The 5,000-nt window shown below is 67.4% G+C and overlaps 1 non-coding gene across 1 annotated transcript; it reads left to right on the forward strand.

Annotated features, from left to right (window-relative positions):
- The first annotated feature begins 1,661 nt into the window (after nt 1-1,661).
- LOC141980028 (5S ribosomal RNA) lies at nt 1,662-1,780 on the forward strand. The gene has a single exon (XR_012637406.1). It is a non-coding gene; the product is annotated as a 5S ribosomal RNA (ribosomal RNA).
- The last annotated feature ends 3,220 nt before the right edge of the window (nt 1,781-5,000 follow it).

Consider the following 5,000-nt stretch of genomic DNA (forward strand, 5'->3'; position numbering starts at 1 on the left):
GCGACCCCATCCGGACTTCCGTGAGACTGCCGGCCATCAGGTCAACCCGTCACTTTGAATGGGGTTGACCTGATGGCCGAGCAGGGACTTAGACATTTTTTCAGCCTTTTCCTCGGGGTTGACCTGGTGTCCCGGGGGGACTTAGACATTTTTTTCAGCCTTTTCCTCCGGGTTGACCTGGTGTCCCGGGGGGACTTAGACATTTTTTCAGCCTTTTCCTCCGGGTTGACCTGGTGTCCCGGGGGGACTTAGACTTTTTTTCAGCCTTTTCCTCCGGGTTGACCTGGTGTCCCGGGGGGACTTAGACTTTTTTTCAGCCTTTTCCTCCGGGTTGACCTGGTGTCCCGGGGGGACTTAGACATTTTTTTCAGCCTTTTCCTCCGGGTTGACCTGGTGTCCCGGGGGGACTTAGACTTTTTTTCAGCCTTTTCCTCCGGGTTGACCTGGTGTCCCGGGGGGACTTAGACTTTTTTTCAGCCTTTTCCTCCGGGTTGACCTGGTGTCCCGGGGGGACTTAGACTTTTTTTCAGCCTTTTCCTCCGGGTTGACCTGGTGTCCCGGGGGGACTTAGACTTTTTTTCAGCCTTTTCCTCCGGGTTGACCTGGTGTCCCGGGGGGACTTAGACATTTTTTTCAGCCTTTTCCTCCGGGTTGACCTGGTGTCCCGGGGGGACTTAGACTTTTTTTCAGCCTTTTCCTCCGGGTTGACCTGGTGTCCCGGGGGGACTTAGACATTTTTTTCAGCCTTTTCCTCCGGGTTGACCTGGTGTCCCGGGGGGACTTAGACATTTTTTTCAGCCTTTTCCTCCGGGCTGACCTGGTGGCCGAGCGTCTCGCCGTCCGCGGCCGGAGCTAGAGATGCCCCCCCCCCCAGGCCAGCCTGCGAAGCCGCGGCCAGGATCGGGCCCCTGGAAGTCTGACTAAAAATTTTCACCGACCCCAAAAACGGTTAGGGGGGGCCTCATAAAGCCTCCGGAGCGAAAAAAAAAAAAACGGAAAAAAGGATCGGGCCCACCCGAGGCAGGGGAGTCAGTAAGGGAAAGGGGACGAGGCGGCCCGGAGCCGGGTGCCCGGAGCCGGGTGCCGGCGGCCAGGATCGGGCCCCTGGAAGTCTGAAAAATTTTTTTCACCGACCCCCAAAGTGGTATTGGGGGGGGCTCATAAAGCCTCCGGAGCGAAAAAAAAAAAAAACGGAAAAAAGGATCGGGCCCACCCGAGGCAGGGGAGTCAGTAAGGGAAAGGGGACGAGGCGGCCCGGAGCCGGGTGCCCGGAGCCGGGTGCCCGCGGCCAGGATCGGGCCCCTGGAAGTCTGAAAAAAATTTTTTCACCGACCCCCAAAGTGGTGTTGGGGGGGGCTCACGAAGCCTCCGGAGCGGAAAAAAAAAAACGGAAAAAAGGATCGGGCCCACCCGAGGCAGCGGAGTCAGTAAGGGAAAGGGGACGAGGCGGCCCGGAGCCGGGTGCCCGGAGCCGGGTGCCCGCGGCCAGGATCGGGCCCCTGGAAGTCTGAAAAAAAAAATTTCACCGACCCCCAAAGGGGTGTTGGGGGGGGGCTCACGAAGCCTCCGGAGCGGAAAAAAAAAAACGGAAAAAAGGATCGGGCCCACCCGAGGCAGGGGAGTCAGTAAGGGAAAGGGGACGAGGCGGACCGGAGCCGAGTGCCTACGGCCATACCGGACGGAAGGCCCCCGATCCCGTCCGATCTCGGAAGGTAAACCGTCCCGGGCCTGGCTAGTACTTGGATGGGTGACCGCCTGGGAATCCCAGGTGCCGTAGGCAGCTTTTCCCGCTGCGAGCCAGCTCTCTCCTTTTCTGGGGAACAAGGGCAGGGTCGCCCTGCCAGGGGCCCTGGGGCTGAAGTCCCTGCCGGCCACCAGGTCAACCCGGAGCCTGCCCCTCTGCGGCCAGCAGGTCAACCCCATACCGGCAGGGGGTTGACCTGGTGGCCGGGAAGCAGAGCGGCCAGCAGGTCAACCCCATACATTCAGCGGGTTGACCTGGTGGACGGGAAGGAAAGCGGCCAGCAGGTCAACCCCATACTTTCAGCGGGTTGACCTGGTGGCCGGGAAGGAAAGCGGCCAGCAGGTCAACCCCATACATTCAGCGGGTTGACCTGGTGGCCGGGAAGGAAAGCGGCCAGCAGGTCAACCCCATACATTCAGCGGGTTGACCTGGTGGCCGGGAAGGAAAGCGGCCAGCAGGTCAACCCCATACATTCAGCGGGTTGACCTGGTGGCCGGGAAGGAAAGCGGCCAGCAGGTCAACCCCATACATTCAGCGGGTTGACCTGGTGGCCGGGAAGGAAAGCGGCCAGCAGGTCAACCCCATACATTCAGCGGGTTGACCTGGTGGCCCGAAAGCAAACCGGCCACCAGGTCAACCCGGAGCCTGCCCCCGCGGGCAGGGGCCAAGCGGACCCCCCTCCGCCCGGGCTTGCCCTGCTCCGAGCCGGGGCTTAATCCCCGTCCGGCCACCAGGTCAACCCGGAGCCTGCCCCTCTGCGGCCAGCAGGTCAACCCCATGCCGGCAGCGGGTTGACCTGGTGGCCGGGAAGGAAAGCGGCCACCAGGTCAACCCCATACTTTCAGCGGGTTGACCTGGTGGCCGGGAAGGAAAGCGGCCACCAGGTCAACCCCATACTTTCAGCGGGTTGACCTGGTGGCCGGGAAGGAAAGCGGCCAGCAGGTCAACCCCATACATTCAGCGGGTTGACCTGGTGGCCGGGAAGGAAAGCGGCCAGCAGGTCAACCCCATACATTCAGCGGGTTGACCTGGTGGCCGGGAAGGAAAGCGGCCAGCAGGTCAACCCCATACATTCAGCGGGTTGACCTGGTGGCCGGGAAGGAAAGCGGCCAGCAGGTCAACCCCATACATTCAGCGGGTTGACCTGGTGGCCGGGAAGAAAAGCGGCCAGCAGGTCAACCCCATACATTCAGCGGGTTGACCTGGTGGCCGGGAAGGAAAGCGGCCAGCAGGTCAACCCCATACATTCAGCGGGTTGACCTGGTGGCCGGGAAGGAAAGCGGCCAGCAGGTCAACCCCATACATTCAGCGGGTTGACCTGGTGGCCGGGAAGAAAAGCGGCCAGCAGGTCAACCCCATACATTCAGCGGGTTGACCTGGTGGCCGGGAAGGAAAGCGGCCAGCAGGTCAACCCCATACATTCAGCGGGTTGACCTGGTGGCCGGGAAGGAAAGCGGCCACCAGGTCAACCCCATACAGGCAGCGGGTTGACCTGGTGGCCCGAAAGCAAACCGGCCACCAGGTCAACCCGGAGCCTGCCCCCGCGGGCAGGGGCCGGCATACCCCCGTCCGTCCGGGGTCGCCCTGCCCCGGGCTCCGGGCTTAAGTCCCGAGCGGCCACCAGGTCAACCCGGAGCCTGCCCCCGCGGGCAGGGGCCGGCGGACCCCCGTCCGTCCGGGGTCGCCCTGCCCCGGGCTCCGGGCTTATTCCCCGTCCGGCCACCAGGTCAACCCGGAGCCTGCCCCCGCGGGCAGGGGCCAGGCGGAGCCCCGTCCGTCCGGGGTCGCCCTGCCCCGGGCTCCGGGCTTAAGTCCCCGAGCGGCCACCAGGTCAACCCGGAGCCAGCCCCCGCGGGCAGGGGCCGGCGGAGCCCCGTCCGTCCGGGGTCGCCCTGCCCCGGGCTCCGGGCTTAATTCCCGTCCGGCCACCAGGTCAACCCGGAGCCTGCCCCCGCGGGCAGGGGCCAGGCGGACCCCCGTCTGTCCGGGGTGCCCTGCCCCGGGCTCCGGGCTTAATTCTCCTCCGGCCACCAGGTCAACCCGGAGCCTGCCCCCGCGGGCAGGGGCCAGGCGGACCCCCGTCCGTCCGGGGTCGCCCTGCCCCGGGCTCCGGGCTTAATTCTCCTCCGGCCACCAGGTCAACCCGGAGCCTGCCCCCGCGGGCAGGGGCCGGCGGAGCCCCGTCCGTCCGGGGTCGCCCTGCCCCGGGCTCCGGGCTTAATTCCCGTCCGGCCACCAGGTCAACCCGGAGCCTGCCCCCGCGGGCAGGGGCCAGGCGGACCCCCGTCTGTCCGGGGTCGCCCTGCCCCGGGCTCCGGGCTAAATTCTCCTCCGGCCACCAGGTCAACCCGGAGCCTGCCCCCGCGGGCAGGGGCCAGGCGGACCCCCGTCCGTCCGGGGTCGCCCTGCCCCGGGCTCCGGGCTTAATTCTCCTCCGGCCACCAGGTCAACCCGGAGCCTGCCCCCGCGGGCAGGGGCCGGCATACCCCCGTCCGTCCGGGGTCGCCCTGCCCCGGGCTCCGGGCTTAATTCCCGTCCGGCCACCAGGTCAACCCGGAGCCTGCCCCCGCGGGCAGGGGCCAGGCGGACCCCCGTCCGTCCGGGGTCGCCCTGCCCCGGGCTCCCGGGCTTAATTCTCCTCCGGCCACCAGGTCAACCCGGAGCCTGCCCCCGCGGGCAGGGGCCGGCATACCCCCGTCCGTCCGGGGTCGCCCTGCCCCGGGCTCCGGGCTTAATTCCCGTCCGGCCACCAGGTCAACCCGGAGCCTGCCCCCGCGGGCAGGGGCCAGGCGGACCCCCGTCCGTCCGGGGTCGCCCTGCCCCGGGCTCCGGGCTTAATTCTCCTCCGGCCACCAGGTCAACCCGGAGCCTGCCCCCGCGGGCAGGGCCGGCGGAGCCCCGTCCGTCCGGGGTCGCCCTGCCCCGGGCTCCGGGCTTAATTCCCGTCCGGCCACCAGGTCAACCCGGAGCCTGCCCCCGCGGGCAGGGGCCGGCGGAGCCCCGTCCGTCCGGGGTCGCCCTGCCCCGGGCTCCGGGCTTAATTCTCCTCCGGCCACCAGGTCAACCCGGAGCCTGCCCCCGCGGGCAGGGGCCAGGCGGAGCCCCGTCCGTCCGGGGCCGCCCTGCCCCGGGCTCCGGGCTTAAGTCCCGAGCGGCCACCAGGTCAACCCGGAGCCTGCCCCCGCGGGCAGGGGCCAGGCGGAATCCCCGTCCGTCCGGGGTCGCCCTGCCCCGGGCTCCGGGCTTAATTCTCCTC

Source organism: Natator depressus, chromosome 28 (assembly GCF_965152275.1).
Source record: "Natator depressus isolate rNatDep1 chromosome 28, rNatDep2.hap1, whole genome shotgun sequence".
NCBI lineage: Eukaryota > Metazoa > Chordata > Testudines > Cheloniidae > Natator > Natator depressus.